Below are 20,000 nucleotides of genomic sequence, written 5' to 3' on the forward strand. Positions count from 1 at the left end.
TAAAGAAACAAACGGGGCTTCAAGGATCTAATGGATAAGACCTCGAGGCGGGCGGGGCGGGGTGAAGGTCGACCCGCCCCGCACCGCCTTGCCCCGCTTCTATATACTTTGCCCCACCCTTGCCCCGTCTTACTTTGCCTCGCTTTGCTTTGCCCCATCCTTGACCAGTCGTGCCCCGTTTCGTCTTTGCCCCGTTCTGGTTTCCTTTGCCCCGCCTTACCCTGCCTTGCCCTGCTTTACTTTGCCCCATCCTTGCCCCGTCTTGACCTCCTGTCTGTCCCTTCCTCTGCCTCCTTTTCCGTTTTTTTTTTTTTTATTATTTTCATTTTTTCATTATTTTCATTTTTCGTGCTTGAAGTTTTGTCCTTGTTCTCTTGTTACTGTCTTTCTTTCGCTTTTCTCTCCTTGTCTTCTTCCTTTTGTTTTCCTGTCTCCTTCCCTCCCGTGGTCTGTTTCTTGTCCTCTCTCCTTCCTCATCTTCTTTCACTCCTTCTCATCTTCGCTTTCCTGTCCACTCTCCCTCCTTTTCCCGTTCAGTCACTTTGCCCTTCCATCCTGCCTTACCCTTTTATAGACTACCCTTGGCTTACTCCGTACCCTTTATATATGCTCTACCCTGTACTAATACTATACGAACAGCCTTGCCTCACAGCCCTACCCTATCCTACATTGTCCTACCCTTAACACACTACCCTCTGTTGCTATCCTACCCTTTTATGCATGTCCCTAACCAGTATCCTACCCTTACCTCACTGCCTACGGTTTATGGCATCTGTCCTACCCTTTATAAACTACCCTTGCCTCACTGCCTTACCCTTCTGTCCTACCCTTTCTATCCTACCCTTTCCTTACATCCTTACCCCTTTATATCTCCTACCCTTTATATACCTCCCTGACCTAACTCCTTACCCTTCTGTCCTACCCTTCTGTCCTACCCTTGGCCTTGCCTCACTGCCTGTCTCCGTCTCTCAGCTCCTACTCATTGTTCTCCTGTCGTGATTCCTACCTTGGTCTTGCCCTTCTCTCTTTGTCCTTCGCCCTTGACTTGATATCCTTCGTTCCATCCTTCCATCCTTCCTTCCTTCCTTCCCGTGTCATTTTTCGTACTGTTTCCTTCTGTCCTTTGCTGTCTTCCTGCCTCCTTCAGATCCTTCGCCTCCTTCATCCCTCCTCCTCCTCCTCCTCCTCCTCCTCCTCCTCCTACTGTTTTGAGCCAAAGTTTGTCCTTCCTTCCTTGTTTCGTCTGTTTTTTTTCTGTTATTTTCTTGCTGAGAGAGAGAGAGAGAGAGAGAGAGAGAGAGAGATCCCACGGCTTTGTCCTTCTTTGCCTGCAAGAATTACCTCATTAAACCTCCTCCTCCTCCTCCTCCTCCTCCTCCTCCTCCTAGCGGGATATCACGGGAGCATCGAAAACATCACCATTACTCGTCATCAACATCCTCCTCCTCCTCCTCTTCGTCATCATCACCATCATTATCATCATCACCACTTTACACACATTAATCAAACAGGCGGACCAACATGCAAGGTCCTGTTATTGCAAGGACGAATATGAGTGTGTGTGTGTGTGTGTGTGTGTGTGTGTGTGTGTGGTCGTAATTAAGTATCCCGTGGGAGGATTACGTTTTTTTTTTTTTTTTTTTTTTTTTTTACTCATTGAAACTTTACTGAATCTCAATGTTTGCGGTTTAGAGTCAAATGAATTAACTATACAGACAACAACAACTACTACTACTACTACTACTACTACTACTACTACTACTACTACTACTGTAAAATTAATGGCCACTCAATTAAAGCTTTTTCTACACCAAGATGTCAGACTTTTTTTTTTCATTATAATTATGACGACGAGATTTAATGGACTGAAAACAGCTGGCGAGTTAACTTTATCGACTCTCTTTGTCTAATCAACGGAAGCTGTCTAAATAGAACCCTAATTCTTTCCTCTTTGTAAATCGAAGCAGACAGACTCAAACGACCGTCACTTTTTGATTCCCGTTTTTCTCCCTTTCTGAAACTGTCTTAAAACAACAGAAAAGTCAACCCATTATTTATTTTTTATCGTCTAATCAATCTGACCTTGCTTTTGGCCACCTCTTCTGATTCTTTTATGGGAGCAGCGATTAGTGGGATTTTTTTTTTATTATGTTTTTTTTGTGCCCTTGAGCTGCCTCCTTTGTTGTAAAAAAAATAAAAAAAATAAATAAATAAATAAAACACTAATTTCTCCTTTTAATAAATCGAAGGAGACAATTCAACAAGCCCCACTATACTTTTCATCTTTTTTTCCTTCCTCAAACTGTAAAAAAAAAGTTCCATTATTAATCTCTTGGTCTAATCAACAGAAGCTTCTTTGATAAAACACTAATTTCTCCTTCCAATTAATCGAAAGAGACATCTAAACGACAGTCACTTTTTGTCAATTCACAGTCCTTTCTTTTTTGCCTTTCAGCTCTCACAAAATAACATCCCAAAATAAGACTAATTTCTCTTAATGGATCTAAGGAGACACTTAAACGACCGTCACTTATTTTGTCATATCACCTTCCTCTTTCCTCTTTCTTCTTCCTCTTTGTTTACCTTTCAACTCCCCCAAAATAACATCCCAAAATAAAGTCTAATATCTCCCCTTAATGGATCGAAGGAGACAGTTAAGCGAGTCTTATTTTTTACTTATTTCACCATTCTTTTTCCTCTTTCTTCTTCCTCTTTGTTTACTTTTCAACTCCCCCAAAATAACATCCCAAAATAAACTCTTAATATCTCCCCTTAATGGATCGAAGGAGACAGTTAAACGACCGTCACTTTTTTTTTTTTTTTACTTATTTCACCTTCCTTTTTCCTCTTTCTTCTTCCTCTTTGTTTACTTTTCAACTCCCCCAAAATAACATCCCAAAATAAACTCTTAATATCTCCCCTTAATGGATCGAATAAGACAGTTAAACGAGTCTTTTTTTTTTTTTTTTTTTACTTATTTCACCTTCCTTTTTCCTCTTTCTTTTTCCTCTTTGTTTACCTTTCAGTTCTCCCAAAATAACATCCCAAAATAAACTCTTAATATCTCCCCTTAATGGATCGAAGGAGACAGTTAAACGACCGTCACTTTAATCGCATCTCACCTTCCTCTATTATTTACTTTTTCTTCAGTCTCTCCCAGAATAAAAGTAATTTCTCTTAATGGATCGTAGAAGACAGTTAAACGACCCTCCCTTTTTTTCTCATTTCACCTTTCCCCTTTTTTCCCTTCCAGTCTTCCCGAAATAACACCTGGCCGCTTCGCGCTTGGTCACCCGGGCATGAAACACGTCACACCCACAAAAAAGTCGCGGCTTCTTATAATACTCCATCTATCCCTCACGTGTTCTTCCTCTTCCCTTCCCTTCTTCATTCTTTGTCTTGTTATCTATTCGTTTTGTTTCCATCCTTTTCTTCCCTCTTACATTTTACCTTCTTATTTTTTTTCGTTTCTCTAAGAGCTTTCCTTCACATCCACACACACACAAAAAAACTCTCTCTCTCTCTCTCTCTCTCTCTCTCTCTCTCTCTCTCTCTCTCTCTCTCTCTCTCTCTCTCTCTCTCTCTCTCTCTCTCTCTCTCTCTCTCTCTCTCTCTCTCTCTCTCTCTCTCTCTCTCTCTCTCTCTCTCTCTCTCTCTCTCTCTCTCTCTCTCTCTCTCTCTCTCTCTCTCTCTCTCTCTCTCTCTCTCTCTCTCTCTCTCTCTCTCTCTCTCTCTCTCTCTCTCACGTGTCCTTCCTTTTCCATTCCCTTCTTCATCCTTTGTCCTGATATTAATTCGCTTTGTTTTCTTTCCTTCCCTTTCCTTCCTCTTCTTCCTTCATTAACCTCTTTTCTTCCTTTCCTCCTTTTTTCCCCTCTTTCCTTTCCTCCCATCCTTTGTCCTGTTACCCCATTCCCTTTGTTTCTTTCCTTTTCCTTGCCTATTCCTTCTTACCTTCTCTTTTCCTTCCTTTAAAAACTTTTCCTGTTATCCATTGCAAGAGAAGCGACATTGCATCGAACCTTATAAGAGTAAAGAAAGTGGGCAATATAGTATTTTTTTACGTTCCCTCTATGACGACTTGTAGCCTAGTGGTTGGTCCCAATCCTCAATGGCGCAGGCAAGTGTTTCATAGTGGCTCCATCTTGCTTGGCTCATGCTGTTCATTGGAGCTTATCTTGATCTTCTTTTAGAGAGAATCTAAAGTCCGGGTTGATAGTTGGTCTTCTGGGCAGCATGTGGGTAGTCGTAGGCCACTCGGGGGTGACTGAAAAATGTCAGCTTGTAGCGGCGGGCGGGACGCGAAACTGTTCTGGACTCCGCGGCCACACGCTGACCACTCACCTAACCTAACCTAACCTAACCTAACCTAACCTAATCTAACTTTTAACTCCGCGGCCGCACGCTGACCACTCACCTAACCTAATCTAACCTAACCTAACCTAACCTAACCTAACTTTTAACTCCGCGGCCGCACGCTGACCACTCACCTAACCTAATCTAACCTAACCTAACCTAACCTAACTTTTAACTCCATGCCGCAAGCTGACCACTCACCTAACCTAACCTAACCTAACCTAACCTAACCTAATCTAATCTAACCTAACCAAACTTTTAACTCCGCGGCCGCACGCTGACCACTCACCTAACCTAATCTAACCTAACCTAACCTAACCTAACCTAATCTAATCTAACCTAACCAAACTTTTAACTCCGCGGCCGCACGCTGACCACTCACCTAACCTAATCTAACCTAACCTAACCTAACCTAACCTAACCTAATCTAATCTAACCTAACCAAACTTTTAACTCCGCGGCCGCACGCTGACCACTCACCTAACCTAACCTAACCTAACCAAACTTTTAACCTTCCGCCTCCCCCACAGACATTCCCCGCTCCCATCAGTCGTTAATTATGCCTTGTTATTAAGTCCACGCACGTCAGGCTCGAGGGTAGACGCGCCGCCCCTCACTCCTGAAGTATGTCAAGGCTGCTGCATCGTCCTGGAGTACCGCTGACAAACAAACACGCACTCCCTCCCTCCCTCCCTCCCTGCCTGTCTGTATGTCCGTCTGCTTCTCCCTTTGATCGGCGCCATGAACTGTCACCGCCGCATAAATTGATCGAACTCGGAGTGAAGGAATGTAATAAATATGATAGTAATGGCAATAAAATAAAATAAAAATCATCCCTAAGAGAAACTATCAACAAATTAGTTAGAAAATATTATAAAGCTGGGGCCAAGAGCGAACAAATGACAGTACTACTAATATAAAGAGTAAATAGTCGTTTCTGAGCGTTAACCGTTAAAATAAACTTAAAATTGTCAACAGTGTCATAAAACTTGGGTCGATTGCTACCTCGTAAAGAAAGAGAAGAAAAAAGAAGTATATATGTTTTTATAATTGTGGTAATGAGTTTTTATTTATATTATCATTACTGTTTTATATTTTCCCTATCTCCTTTCTCTTCCTCCATCTTTGTTGACCTATGCATCTTTCTCTATCTCCTTTCTTTCTTTTTCTTTTCTAATTTCTTCCTTCTCCGTTTCCTTTCCCTCTATTTGCAGCAAACCCATATATTACTCTCTCTCTCTCTCTCTCTCTCTCTCTCTCTCTCTCTCTCTCTCTCTCTCTCTCTCTCTCTCTCTCTCTCTCTCTCTCTCTCTCTCTCTCTCTCTCTCTCTCTCTCTCTCTCTCTCTCTCTCTCTCTCTCTCCTTCCCAAGCCTTTCCCTTTCTCTCTCTCTCTCTCTCTCTCTCTCTCTCTCTCTCTCTCTCTCTCTCTCTCTCTCTCTCTCTCTCTCTCTCTCTCTCCTCTCTCTCTCTTGCCCTCTCCACCAGCCAGCATGCACACACACACACACACACACACACACACACACACACACACACACACACACACACACACACCCACGCCTACACTTCTTCCTCCCGCCACTCCCTCGAGAAGTGTAATGAGCGCGCAAACACATTTTCCCTTCACGCTAATGTTGACGACTCCTAACCACCCCGAGTGTGTGTTGGGGGGGGTGGAGGGGGGATGAGGGAGGGCTGGGGAAGGGGGGAGAGGCTGTGTGTGTTTGTGTATGTGTGTGTGTGTGTGTGTGTGTGTGTGTGTGTGTAACTGTCTCTGTCTGGTTGTTAATTTAGGCTGAGAGTGAGTCAGTGAGTAAGTGAGTGAGTGAGTAACGCACTAAATGACTGACTGACTTACTGACTGAGTGATTGACTGACTGACTTACTGTTGAGTAGCATACGAGAACTAGGAGATAGCTAACAGTATGCCCCCCCTCTTCTCTCTCTCTCTCTCTCTCTCTCTCTCTCTCTCTCTCTCTCTCTCTCTCTCTCTCTCTCTCTCTCTCTCTCTCTCTCTCTCTCTCTCTCTCTCTCTCTCTCTCTCGTGCCCAGACACAGCTGCGGGCATTTTCTTATTGCGCTACAAAAGAGCCTCATTTCTACCTCACGTGTCGAGAGAGAGAGAGGAGATGAGGTGGGAGGGAAGGGTATGAGTGGGAATAATTTATGTGATTTACTTCTCCTCCTCCTCCTCCTCCTCCTCCTCCTCCTCCTCCTCCTCCTCTTCCTCCTCCTCCTTCTCCTTCCTTAGTATGTTTTTAGGGCAGAAGTAAAGTGTATAGATACAGTCACTAAAAAATAGTATTAGAGAGAGAGAGAGAGAGAGAGAGAGAGAGAGAGAGAGAGAGAGAGAGAGAGAGAGAGAGAGAGAGAGAGAGAGAGTCCGATCCCCTATCTCTCTCTCTCTCTCTCTCTCTCTCTCTCTCTCTCTCTCTCTCTCTCTCTCTCTCTCTCTCTCTCTCTCTCTCTCTCTCTCTCTCTCTCTCAGATGGAAGGAGGGAAGATAGGAGAGATAAGAGATGTCCCGCTGTGCCCTCCTCCTCCTCCTCCTCCTCCTCCTCCTCCTCCTCTTCCCTGCTTTCTCCTGTTTGCTTCTTCTGTTTTGTCGAGTCGAGGGAAGCAATAACCTACTAAGTTCCTCCTCCTCCTCCTCCTCCTCCTCCTTTGTTCTTGTTTTCCTTTTTGTTTCTGTTCTTGTTCTTTTCATTTCTTTCTTTACTTCTTTTCTTACTTTCTTCTTTTCTTCCATTTCTTGTTCTTGTTCTTCTTCCTCTTCCTCTTCTTCTTCCTCGACGATGTTTATTTATTTAATCTTGTGAACACTTGCGCCTTATGTATGTGTGCGTGAGAGAGAGAGAGAGAGAGAGAGAAGCTTCTGGGTGGCCGTTGAGTCCGTCTGGGTCACATAATTGCAAAGAGTTCGAGACCCGAAAATTGATGGTCCAGAAAATGACCCGGAAATGCATCTCTCCTCTCTCTCTCTCTCTCTCTCTCTCTCTCTCTCTCTCTCTCTCTCTCTCTCTCTCTCTCTCTCTCTCTCTCACTCTCTCTCTCTCTCTCTCTCTCTCTCTCTCTCTCTCTCTCTCTCTCTCTCTCTCTCTCTCTCTCTCTCTCTCTCTCTCTCTCTCTCTCTCTCTCTCTCTCTCTCTCTCTCTCTCTCTCTCTCTCAGAAGGAAAAGATGACGAGAAAAGATAAAAAAGTAAAAATTGTGCTTTCACTCTCTTAAGACAGGACAAAGTGTGTGTGTGTGTGTGTGTGTGTGTGTGTGTGTGTGTGTGTATGTGTGTGTGTGTGTGTGTTGGGTAGATGGAGTGCCTAATATTCTTACCCAAACCCTTTTCTGTGGTTCTCTCTCTCTCTCTCTCTCTCTCTCTCTCTCTCTCTCTCTCTCTCTCTCTCTCTCTCTCTCTCTCTCTCTCTCTCTCTCTCTCTCTCTCTAATGGTCCGGAAAGTCATAAAGGTTAGGCAAATATTATCGCCTTCTGCCTTAATTATGTTTATTTTCCTTGCCTTATCTGCTTAGGAGGAGGAGGAGGAGGAGGAGGAGGAGGAGGAGGAGGAGGTGATGTGGGTGCTCCTTGTTGTGCTTGAAGATGAAGGTGATGTAAGGGACTGAGGAGGAGGAGGAGGAGGAGGGGAGATGATGTATAATGTTGATGTTTCCTCTTATAGACAATAGTTATGATGTCATGTTTGGAGATTGTGTATATAGTTTAGTAGAAGTAGTAGTAATAGTAATAGTAGTAGTAGTAGTAGTAGTAGGAGGAGGAGGAGGAGGAGGAGGAGAGAAAGCACACATAACACAACATGACATAAAATAACAGTAATCAAGTCTTAAAATAGAATCTCAGAGGCAATAAAAAGACCTAATTGTTCCCTCCGTCCGTGTGTGTGTGTGTGTGTGTGTGTGGTGGGTCAGGGACGTCTGTATGGGAGGGGAGGAAGGAGGGAAGGAGAACAGACGAAACAGAGTGAAACGAAATTATGGAAACGGGACACAGTGGGAAGGACCTGGACTGCGGTTGTTCTAGCCATGCTCGGGGTTGATTTGGGGTTGATCTTGTCTTGCTTGAGGTCTAAAACGAACTTGGTGGAGGTGGTGGAGGGGCGTTAGAGGTTGGGGCATGTCAGGGGGAAGGAAGGATAACAAATGGAACAGTGAAACGGAGAGAAACAGAGCAGGATAATATAAGCTTGGATTTGGGTTGGTTGGGTGTGGTTTAAGAACATAAGAACATAAGAAGTTTGGGCTTGTGTTAAGGTTGCGTTGGGTTTGGTTGGGGGTGAAGTAGGATTGAACTGGGGTTGGTTGGGGGTTGGAGTGAGGCTGGGCTGGGTTGGTTGAGGTTTGTTTGGGGTTGGTTGAGATTGGTCTTGTCTTGCTTGAGGTCTAAAACGGACTTGAAGGAGAATTGGGTTTGTAGGGGAAGGGGAAGATATGGAAAGGGTCTAGGAGGGGCATGCTCGGGGCTGAATTGGACTTGGTGGAGGGGGAGGATCGTTGTAGGGGTGAGGGAGGAGAAGGTCTTGTGGGGGGGGGGGGGAGAGATGAACGTGGGAGAAGGCGACAATGACGCGACGGAACGGTCAGGCACGGATAGGCTGACCACAAACTGCCTCCCTGACCTTAGTTCCCACGGCGAGGAGGAGGAGGAGGAGGAGGAGGAGAAGGAAAAGAGGAGAAGGTAGCAAAGTGAGAGAAAAAAATGACAAAAAGGGGAGAATAAATAAGGGAGATGAACGGAATAGGAAGAAAGGAAGAGAGGAGAAGAAGCAGAAATGATGGGAAGAAACGAAAGAGAGAGGAAGGGGAGGAGGAGGAGGAGGAAAGACGAAGGTAGAAAATGAGGGAAAAAGAGAGGAGAATAAAAGAGGAAAGAGGAATAGAATAGGAAGAGAGAAAATAAGAGGAGGAAGACCGTAAGGAAGAGAGGAAAAGAAAGAAAAATGAAAATATGGGAAGATAGGAAGGAAAGAGAGGGAGGATGATATGAACGGAGTATGAAGGGAAAAGATAAGAGTAAGAAAGTAAATGAAGGAAGAAAGGAAAATATGGGAAGATGAAAAGATGAAGTGATGGGAAGACATGAAAGGAGGAGGAGGAGGAGGAGGAGGAGGAGGGACGTCGCGCGCTAAATGTAACCTCACTGCGAAAATGATCCAACATAGCGACGGCGACCTTGCACTGAGATTAGGCTTCCCTCATAAAGGTCTCGGGTTGGCGTGTTCACAGGCCGGCTGACTGCAGTGCTCCCCCCCCCCCCCCCCGGACGCTCCTTACCTCCATCCCTCCCCTCCATCCCTCCCTCCCAGCTTCTTTACCCCCTTCATCTCCTCCCAGCATCCTTACTCCATCCTTCCCTCTCCCTCTCATCTTCCTCCCAGCTTCCTTACTTAACCCTTCATCTCCCTCCCAGCTTCCTTACTCCCGCCATCCATCCCTCTCCCTCTCATCCTCCTCACAGCATCTTTACTCCCTTCATCTCCCTCCCAGCTTCCTTACTCCCTTCATCTCCCTCCCAGTCCCCTACCTTCTCTCTGTCTTTCACTCTCTTCCTCCCTCCCTTTCTCCCCTTCGTGATTTCATTCATTATTTACTTCCCTTCCCTTCCTTCTCTTCTTTTCTCTTCTTCATTTCCTTTTCTGTTTCTTTCCTTTCTCTTCTCTTTTCTCCCTTTCCTCCTTCCTTTTCCCTTCTCTCTTCTTTCTCAGCTGTTGCATCTATCCCTTAACCCCTCCCTCCCCGTCTCTCTCTCTCTCTCTCTCTCTCTCTCTCTCTCTCTCTCTCTCTCTCTCTCTCTCTCTCTCTCTCTCTCTCTCTCTCTCTCTCTCTCTCTCTCTCTCTCTCTCTCTCTCTCTCTCTCTCTCTCGTCCACTATCCCCCATTCATATACTCCACAAGCACTCCCATCCCCTTAGTCTCCTCCTTCCCTCTCTCTCCCCCCTCCCCTCCCCCACCAGCTGTCGCCTCGTAGCATCGGCAGCTGTCCGCCGTCTCCTTAACCTTGGGTCGAGTATCAGGAAGCGCTGCCTCCCGCTCGGCCTTGGAGACACTGGAGCCGCTAACCTAAACTGTTTGCGGGTGCCCTGAAGAGCCGCGCTGGGGGCTGCCTGCGTGCGTGTGTGTGAGTGACTGCAATGACCGTCAGCCTTCCTCCCCCTCCCCCTCCCTCTCCTTACCATCCCTACCGCCACCACCACTACAACGGGGATGGGTAGTTTTTACATCATCATTTTACTGCCGCTCCTGTCTCGCTTTCGTTTGTTGCCTCTTCTTTTTGCTCTTACTTCACCTGTAATAACCGCTACCTGTTTCTTTCCTGTTTCTTCCCTTCTCTCCCTTTCCTTCTCACACCCTTCCCTTCCCTTCTCTCCTCTCTCGGCTGTTGCATCTATCCCTTAACCCCTCCCTCCCATTCCTCTCTCTCTCTCTCCTATCGTTTTCCTTCTGCTTCTGTACCTGTTTCTCTCTTTCCTGTCCTTCAATGATCGTTACAAAGACCAAGTTCATCCCATCCTTTTCCTCCTCCTGTTTTTTTTTTTTCCTTGCTTTTCCTTCCCTGCAATGATCACTTCAAAGACCAAAGTTATGCTATGGTTTTCCCTTCTTCTTTTTCCTTTGGTTTCTCTTCTATACCTTTTTTTCCTCTTTCCTTTGTTTTCCTTTCCTTACCTCATTACTGCCTCTTCTGTCCCCTACAAAGACCTATGTTATGCTTTGGTTTTCCCTTCTGCTTCTCTGTTGGTTTCTCTTCTATTCCCTTTCTCTTTCCTCAGTTTTCCTTTCCTAATTCATTACTGCCTCGGGTTCTGTCCCTTCCTCGTCTCTCTCTCTCTCTCTCTTGCTGTTCCTTTCCCTTCCTCCCTACCCTGTTTATGCTCTCGTTTGTTTGTTTCTCCTATTCCTTTTCTTCCTATATCCTCAGTTTTCCTTTCCTTACCTCATTAATGCCTATGGTTCTGTCTCCTCTTCGTCTCTCTCTTGCTGTTCCTCTCCCTTCCTCCCTTCCCTGTTTATGCTCTCGTTTGTTTGTTTCTCCTATTCCTTTTCTTCCTATATCCTCAGTTTTCCTTTCCTTACCTCATTAATGCCTCTGGTTCTGTCCCTTCCTCGTCTCTCTCTCTCTCTCTTGCTGTTCCTTTCCCTTCCTCCCTTCCCTGTTTATGCTCTCGTTTGTTTGTTTCTCCTATTCCTTTTCTTCCTATATCCTCAGTTTTCCTTTCCTTACCTCATTAATCCCTCTGGTTCCGTCTCCTCTTCGTCTCTCTCTTGCTCTTCATCTCCCTTCCTCCCTTCCCTGTTTATGGTATCGTTTGAGTTTCTACCTTTCTACCTTCTCGTGCTGTAGTGTTCTTTAGTTCGTGTCTTGTTTTTTTAATAGCTATGTAGTTAGTGGTTATGTGTGTCTGTATAGGAAAAGGAGAGAAGGGGAGAGAAAGGAAAAATAACTGAAAAGGTAACGAAGAAGAAAGAAGAGAAGGAAGGGAAGGGTAGGAAAGGGAAGTAAATAATGAATGGAAATGCGAAGAGAGGGAGCAAGGGAGTGAAAGACTGAGATTTTTTTTTTTTTTTTACAGCAGAGGAAACAGTGCAAGGGCGTAAAAAATAAGGAAAACTATGAAAAAAAAAAACGCTACTTTCTGCTCCTAAAATGCTAATATGCCTGACTGTCCTTTATTGCTCCTCCTCCTCCTCTTCCTCCTCCACATCCGCTTCTTCCTCCTCTTCCTTCTTCCTCCTCCTCCTCTTCCCTTTCCTGCCGTACCCTGGCCTTATGGTGTTTGGTTTAGTGGTAATGTGTGTGTGTGTTTGTGTGTGTGTGTGTGTGTGTGTGTGTGTGTGTGTGTGTGTGTGTGTGTGTGTGTGTGTGTGTGTGCTTTAATCTGTATGTCTGTCCTTTTTATGATCCTTCCTCCTCTTCCTCTTCTTCCTCCTCCTTTTCCTCTTCTTCCTCCTCCTCCTCTTTCCGTACCCTGTCATTATAGTGTTTGGATTGCTGGTTACGTGTGTGTGTGTGTGTGTGTGTGTGTGTGTGTGTGTGTGTGTGTGTGTGTGTGTGTGTGTGTGTGTGTGTATGCTTTGATATATATGTCTGACTGTTTACCGCTCGTCCTCCTCCTCCTCCTCTTCTTCCTCCTCCTCCTCCTCCTCCTCCTCTTACCTAATCCTCCTCTGTTATGTCTTGTTTTTTTTTTTCTCTCTGTGGTCAATTGTTTTCTGGTGTTTTTTTTTTTTTTTTTTTTTTTTTTTTTTTTTTTTTTAGCTCCTGTTGACACCTCTCCTTCAGCCATCAGTTCTCTAGTCCCTGTTTTTTTTTTTGTTTTTTTTTTAAGTTCTCGTTCTTTATTCGTAACTCTGGCTTAGGTTTTAGTATCAGAGTTTTTGGTTTTCTTCGTTATTCTTTTCATCTGATGTCATTTTTATAAGCATCTCCGAACACCTTTCATTCAGTTCTAGTTCTTTTTGGGTTCGTGTAGCTTTAATTCGTCTATATTTCGTAACTTCCTTAGCATAGGTTTCAATATCTTTTAATTCTTGATCTCTCTCTTCACTCTATGTTCCTTTTATAAGCTCCTATTAACACTTCTTTCAATTTCCAAGTTTTTCGGGTTTCTATAGCTTTCCTTCATCTATATTTATAACTTCCTTAGCATAGGTTTCAATATCTTTTAATCTTTATCTCTCTCTTCACTCTGTTCCTTTTATAAGCTCCTATTAACACTTCTTTCAATTTCCAAGTTTTGTGGGTTCCTATAGCTTCCTTTTTTTCTTTTTCCCTTTATTCTTTTGGGGTCGTGTAGCTTCCCTTCGTCTATATTTCGTAACTTCCTTAGCATAGGTTTCAATATCTTTTAATTCTTGATCACTCTTTTCACTCGTTCCTTTTATAAGCTCCTATTAACACTTCTTTCAATTTCCAAGTTTTGTGGGTTCCTATAACTTCCCTTCATCTATATTTCGTAACTTCCTTAGCATAGGTTTCAATATCTTTTAATTCTTGATCTCTCTCTTCACTCTATGTTCCTTTTATAAGCTCCTATTAACACTTTTTTCAATTTCCAAGTTTTGTGGGTTCCTATACCTTCCCTTCGCCTATATCTGTAGCCTCCTTCGCTTAGAGTTCAGTATCTTTCACTTCTGTTTCGTATGATCGTCTATTTCCATCTCCGTCATCTTATATTAACACTTTTCATTCAGATTCTAATTCTCTTGGGTTCCTTTAGCATTTCTTTGTCTATATTTTGTAATCCTTTTGCTTTGGTTTCAGTATCCTCAGTTTCCGGTGTCTATAGTCCTTTGTATCCCACTGGCTCTCCTTCTGTAAACTCCTGACACCTTCTTTCACGTCCCAAGCCTTTCTGTCCTCCTGTTTAGCCGATCGTGTGACTTCCGAGAACACAGGACCCTCCCATGCATTGACTCTGCCGCTATCCCCTACCAGCCTGCCTCTGCTCCTCTCCCTACGCTGGTACCCTGTTTATTTGATCTTTTGGGCTCCTAGAATACAAAGACCAACCCCTCTTTTTTTTTACATCAAAGGAGACAGTTCAAGGGCAAAAAATAAAGAATACAATAATGGAAAAAAAAGCCCGCTACTCACTGCTCCTGAATAGCATCCGGAGTGGCCGAAAGAGAGGTCAATTTCGGGAGTACTCTGCCTCTGTCCTCTTCCCTTCTATCCCCTACCGCTGTGCCCCTGTTCATCTAGTATTGTGACTTCCTAGACTACAAGAAGATACCCTGTCGATCGCTGGCCTCTACGTCTGTCCCCTGCCAAGTTCTATCTCTACTGTTCCGCCTCCTCCTCCCCTTCCGCTGTTACCCTGTTTGTGATGTTTATATAATCGTTGGGGTTCCTAGAATACAATAACTTCCCCTGACTCTCCTGCTGATTCTGTACTCGGCTCGTCTCTTTCTGCTATTCCTTATAAACTCTCTTACTGCTGCTACCCTGTTTATTTACCTTGTGGGCCCCTTGTGTATAGAGATTTGACCCTGCCGATGTACCCTGTCTGTCTACTGTTCTAATACTTCTTTCCCATATACATGTTTCCTACCAATATGCTTGTCTCTTTCCTCCGTCTATATAACCTTTTGTCCTGTCCAGTTCCCTACCTCAGCTCCGTCCCCTATCCTTGTCCTCCCCTCCCTGCCTATGTCCCTTCCTTTACCTTACCTTCCCCTACCCCCAATACACCCCTATCCACCCCACCCCTATTCCTCCCCTACCTACCTGTCTAGTCTCTTACCTTCCCTCCCTACCCATGTAACTTACCCCTATATACCTTCCCCTCCTCCCTCCTGCCTCCCTCCGTCCCCCTTCCTCCCTCTACCCATCTGCCTATGCCCCTTAACCCTCCCTCCCCTCCCCTCCCCTTCCCCCTCCCCCCCAGCTCACCTGCCCCCGCGATGGTCACACGTAGATCAGCAAATTACAGGTGCTGCGTGATTTGTGGTGGTGGTGGTGGTGGTGGTGGTGGGTCGGTGATTGGTGGTGTGTGAGTGTGGTGGTGGATTGATTCTTTGTGTGGTCGATCCGCGGTGTGTAATGGTGGTGGTGGTGATGGTGGTGGTGGTGATGGTGGTGGTGGTGGTGGTGATGGTGGGAATTGTGGTAAAAGTAACTGTAAAGAAGAGAAAGAAAAATTGAAGTAGTAGTAGTAGTAGTAGTAGTAGTAATAGTAGTAGTAGTAGTAGTAGTCCTGTATTGTTTTAAAGGTATATGGGTTTACCTAACACATAAAAACGTAGGAAAGAAGGGAGGTAAGGTAGGGATAGGTAAGAGAAGGAAGGGAAGGGAAGGAAAGGAAGGGAGGGATATAGGTAATGGAAAATATTGATAACGAAGAGAAAAAAGGAAAAAAAAAAGGAAGAGGGAGGGAGATAGGAAAGGAAAGGCAGGAATAGGTAAGGGAAGGTAGATATGGAAGAAAGACAAGGAAGGGAGGGTTGGGTAAGGGAGGTGTGAAGGAGGAGGGAGGAAAGACCAAAAAAAAGGGAGGAAGGGAGATGATAAGGCTTCTGTGAGGAGGGGGATGCTGTGTGTGTGTGTGTGTGTGTGTGTGTGTAGCCCTGGTAACAAGCGTGACATATGCGTGAAAATATCTGTCTGTCTGTCCCTTTTTTTCCCTCTCCCAAATGATCAAGTTCCATCGTGAGAGAGAGAGAGAGTAATACAATAATGAACATGAGAAAGAAAAAAAAGATAAGGAAAGAAGGAAAAGTATGAAAGAAAGATAGAAGAGAAAGAAAGATGAATAAAGAGGAGAAAGGAATCGAAAAGAGAAGAGAAGAGAAGAGAGGAAGAGGAGGAGAAAAAAATCACAAGAGAGAAGCAAGATTAAAGAGGAATGAAGAGGAGAAACTTATCTTGAGGAGGAGAGAGGAAGAGGAAGAAGAGGAGGAGGAGAAATGTGAGAAGAAAAAAAAAGTAAGATTAAAGAGAAAGACATAGGACTGAAAAGGTGAAATTAATCTAGAGGAGAGAGGAAGCAAGAGGAGGAGGAGTAGGAAGAAGAAGAGGAGGAGGAGGAGGAGGAGGAGGAGGAGGAGGAGAGGAGAGAAAGTACCTCCTACAAGCACACTGTTTCGTATTACAAGATCCTGCCTCAAAAGGAAGACTTGTAATAGGATCTTCTTCCCTCCTTCCCTCCCTCCTTCCCTCCCTCCTTCCCTCCACTCCTTCCCTCCCTCCTTCCCTCCACTCCTCCCTCTCTTCCTCCTTTCGTAGGCTTCGCTCCCTCACTAACACGGAGAGGTCATTGAGGAGGAGGAGGAGGAGGAGGAGGGGGGGGAGGAGGAAGGCAAAAGTATAGGATTTGACACTATGATCAAGTGACCACCACCACCATCACCACCACTACCACCACCGCCACTACCACCACCACCACCACCACTACCACCACCACCACTACCACCATATTCAACAGTTCTTCTCCGTCACCCCAGATCTTCCTCCTCCTCCTCCTCCTCCTCTTCTTCCTCCTCTTCCTCCTCCTCCTCCTCCTCCACATTTCCACACCTCCTTCATCATTGTTATGCTCTCTCCACCACCTCCACCTCCACTCTTAGTTTAACATCATTCTCCTCTTCCTTCTCCTCCTCCTTCTCCTCTTCTTCCTCCACTTCAATTTTCTTTTTTTTTAATTTATTCTTCCTTTTACGTTTTTTTCCCATTATTTCTACGACTTTTCATGTTCCTTTTCTTCTCTTCCTTTTGTTTTTCCTTTATTTTCCTTTGTTTTGTTTCCCTTCTCTTCCCTTCCTTGCATTTCTCTCTTTCCCTTCCCTTTGCTTTCCTTTCTTTACCCTTCCTTGAACACCTTTTTCCTACCTCTTTCTCTCCTCTCTTTTCCCTCCTTTACTACAGTTCTCTTTCTTTTCTCCTTTTATCATCTCTCTCTTCTCTTCATTCTTCTCTCTTCTCTCCTCCCAGTTCTCTCTCTCTCTCTCTCTCTCTCTCTCTCTCTCTCTCTCTCTCTCTCTCTCTCTCTCTCTCTCTCTCTCTCTCTCTCTCTCTCTCTCTCTCTCTCTCTCTCATTTTGTTGTCCTTTTTAAAACCAACAGTAGAACAGAGAGAGAGTCCTGTAAATCCTTCCCTTGGGTCCTGCATTCTCTCTCTCTCTCTCTCTCTCTCTCTCTCTCTCTCTCTCTCTCTCTCTCTCTCTCTCTCTCTCTCTCTCTCTCTCTCTCTCTCTCTCTCTCTCCTCTTCCTCCTCTAATTTTCTGCCACCCTACATCACCCTCTGTCCTCCTCCTCCTCCTCCTCCTCCTCCTCCTCCTCCTCCTCTTCTTCTTCCGTCCCTGTTTATCCCTCCTTTCAGCACCCCCTCTTCTTATTCCCCTCTTTTTCCTCTTACCTAATTATCTCCCTTCCCCCCCTCCTCCTCCTCCTCCTCTTCCTTCTTCGATTCCTCCTCCTCCTTAAGCGGCCCCTTCGAATTCTTAGTTTTATGCTTGCCGTTGACTGATTATCTGACTGCTTGACTGACTGACTAAAAACTGACTGACCAACATATTTCAATGACGGATGGACTGGTTAACTGAGTGACTGACTGACTGACTGAATAACTGGTTGACTAATTGACTTACTGACCATCTAAGTAACTAATTACATAAAACTAAAACTAATAGAATAACAGACTAATAGATAGATAGATAGATAGAAAGATAAATGTATAGATTAAACAAGAGTCGAAACAAACAAAGAAAGAAGGAAAGGAAGGCAAGAGAAGGGAAGTGGAGGATAGCCAACAAGAGAGGGAAGGAGGGAAGGGAAGCTTGAAATATCCACAAAACAATGGAAGGGAGTGAAAGGAAAGAGGGATTGATGGGAGTGAAAGGAAAGAGGGATTGATGGGAGTGAAATGAAAGAGGGATTGATGGGAGTGAAAGGAAAGGGGAATGGAAGGGAGTGAAAGGGAAAGGGGATGGAAGGGAGTGAAAGGAAAAAGGGATTGATGGGAGTGAAAGGAAAAGGGGGATGGGAGTGAAATGAAAGAGGGATTGATGGGAGTGAAAGGAAAGAGGGATTGAAGGGAGTGAAAGGGAAGGGGGATGGAAGGGAGTGAAAGGGAAGAAGGATGGAAGGGAGTGAAATGAAAGAGGGGGATGAAAGGGAGTGAAAGGGAAGAGGGATTGAGGGGAGTGATAGGAAAGCGGGATGGAAGGGAGTGAAAGGAAAGGGGGATGGAAGGGAGTGAAAGGGAAAGGGGATGGAAGGGAGTGAAAGGAAAAGGGGAATGGAAGGGAGTGAAAGGGAAGAAGGATGGAAGGGAGTGAAAGGGAAAGGGGATGGAAGGGAGTGAAATGAAAGAGGGATTGAAGGAAGTGAAAGGGAAGGGGGATGAAAGGGAGTGAAGGGAAAGGGGATGAAAGGGAGTGAAGGGAAAGGGGATGAAAGGGAGTGAAATGAAAGAGGGATTGAAGGAAGTGAAAGGGAAGGGGGATGGAAGAGAGTAAAGGAAAGTGGGGGGGGGGGGGGGAATTTGTTATCATGAAAGTCTATAATAGCTTAGTTAGCCCTCACAAACGTTTGGCTTCAGTGATACCAACAACAACAAAAAAATCACCTCTATAAAAAAATACCGCGCGTCACACCAATTATCTGTCCCGGAACTGGGCGTTGTGAGTTCAGGGGCACTGGTGGTGGCGCTGACCTCTTCTTCCTCTTCCTCATCCTCTTCCTCTTCCTCTTCCTCTTCTCATCCTCCTCCTCTTCCACTACTTACCCCTCTCTCTTCCTCTCCTCACTAGAACTCTTTGTAATTAGCTCGTAAATCATATTCCATTTTCATTTGTTTTTTCTTCCTCTTCTTCCTTCTCCATCGTTTTCCTCATCTTCCTCTTCCACCTCCTCTTCCACCTCCTTTTCCTCTTTTCTTCCTCTCGTCACTATAATCTTTTCTTTTCCTCCTCTTCTCTCTTTCTCCTCTTCTCTTCCTTCTTTTCTCTTTTCCTCTCTCTCTCTCTCTCTCTCTCTCTCTCTCTCTCTCTCTCTCTCTCTCTCTCTCTCTCTCTCTCTCTCTCTCTCTCTCTCTCTGTCACACCACCGCGGACACGCACACTAACTTGGGTTCATTTTCTTTATTTCTTTGTCTTTCTTTGTATTTTCTCTTCTTCTTCTTATCTTTACTTTTTTTGTTCTTTTTCAAATTCACGTTTTTTGTTTGTTCTTATCGTTCTTTCTTTCCCTCTGTCCGATTCCTTTATCTTTTGAAATTTTCTTTATTTTTCTCTTGTTCGTAATTGTTTTTTTTTATACATATTGTGTTTACTTTTCCTCTTCTTCCTCCTCTTCTTTTTCTTCTTTTTATTTTATCACTTATTTTTTCTTTTTTTCCACTTTTATTTTTCTCATTTTCTTCATCCTCTGTTTGCCTGTACTCTTCTTCCTCCTCCTCCTCCTCCTCCTCCTTATCTTAATCATCAAACTACCCTTCTTTTCCTACCTCCTGTGTTTTGTTTCCTTCCTCTCCTCCTCCTCCTCCTCTTCTTTCTTCTCTTGCTTCCCACCTCATCTCTCCTCCTCCTATCTTCTCTTCCTTTCCTCTCTCTCTAATGTATGTGACTTGAAGATAACGGAGAAGAAAAGCAAAGCGGAAAGGAAGAAGAGGAGGAGGAGGAGGAGTAAATAGAGATGTAAGGAGAGAAGGAGGGAAGGAGGTATGGGAGGGAGTAGGAGGAGGGAGGAAAACAAGAGGAAGGAAGGGAGAGAGAAGATGGAAAGGTAGGTAAGGGAGGAAGGAAAGGGAAGGGAAAAAAGGAAAGGAGAGGAAAGGGAAGGAAAGGCGATGCAGGAGAAGGAAAGGAAAGGAAAGGAAAGGAAAGGGAAGGGAAGGAAAAATAAGGGAATAAAAGGGAAAGGCTGGAAAGAAAAGGAAAGGGAGGGAAAGGAAAAAAAGGGAAGGCAAGCGAAAGGAAGAGAAAAGAAGAGAAGGGAAAGGAAAGGAAAGGAGGTGGAAGACAGCCGACGAAGAAGGGAAAGGGAGGCAGGGAGTGTAAGCAAGGAGGAGGAGGAGGGAAGGGAAGAAGAGAAAGGGGAAGGGAAGGGAAGGGAAGGGGGGGGAGGGGAGGAGGGGGGGGGAAAGTGGCGTGATGTGCGGTGTGGTCGTCTGATGCCACCCATTGTGTGCGTGTGT

This window comes from Eriocheir sinensis, chromosome 43, assembly GCF_024679095.1.
Source record: "Eriocheir sinensis breed Jianghai 21 chromosome 43, ASM2467909v1, whole genome shotgun sequence".
Taxonomy (NCBI): domain Eukaryota; kingdom Metazoa; phylum Arthropoda; class Malacostraca; order Decapoda; family Varunidae; genus Eriocheir; species Eriocheir sinensis.